This window comes from Triticum aestivum, chromosome 3D, assembly GCF_018294505.1.
Source record: "Triticum aestivum cultivar Chinese Spring chromosome 3D, IWGSC CS RefSeq v2.1, whole genome shotgun sequence".
NCBI classification, from domain to species: domain Eukaryota; kingdom Viridiplantae; phylum Streptophyta; class Magnoliopsida; order Poales; family Poaceae; genus Triticum; species Triticum aestivum.
The window spans coordinates 547,120,693-547,120,899 of record NC_057802.1 but is presented as its reverse complement, the minus strand read 5'-3'; positions in this window follow the sequence as shown (position 1 = coordinate 547,120,899).

Here is a 207-nt window from a genome sequence, read left to right as displayed (position 1 = left end):
GTCCTCACTCGCGCGCACCTGTGATTAACTTCCCAGTCGGTCATCCATCCTGAAATTGCTTCAAGCTGAGCACACTTAATTCTGGAGTTCTTTGCGAATGAGCTCCCGAAAAAGAAGAAATGCCTTATTGATATAAGTACTATATATATCATCCCTATTAAGGCGGGTTGTCACAAATATAAGCAATACCCGGCTTCATACGAATTC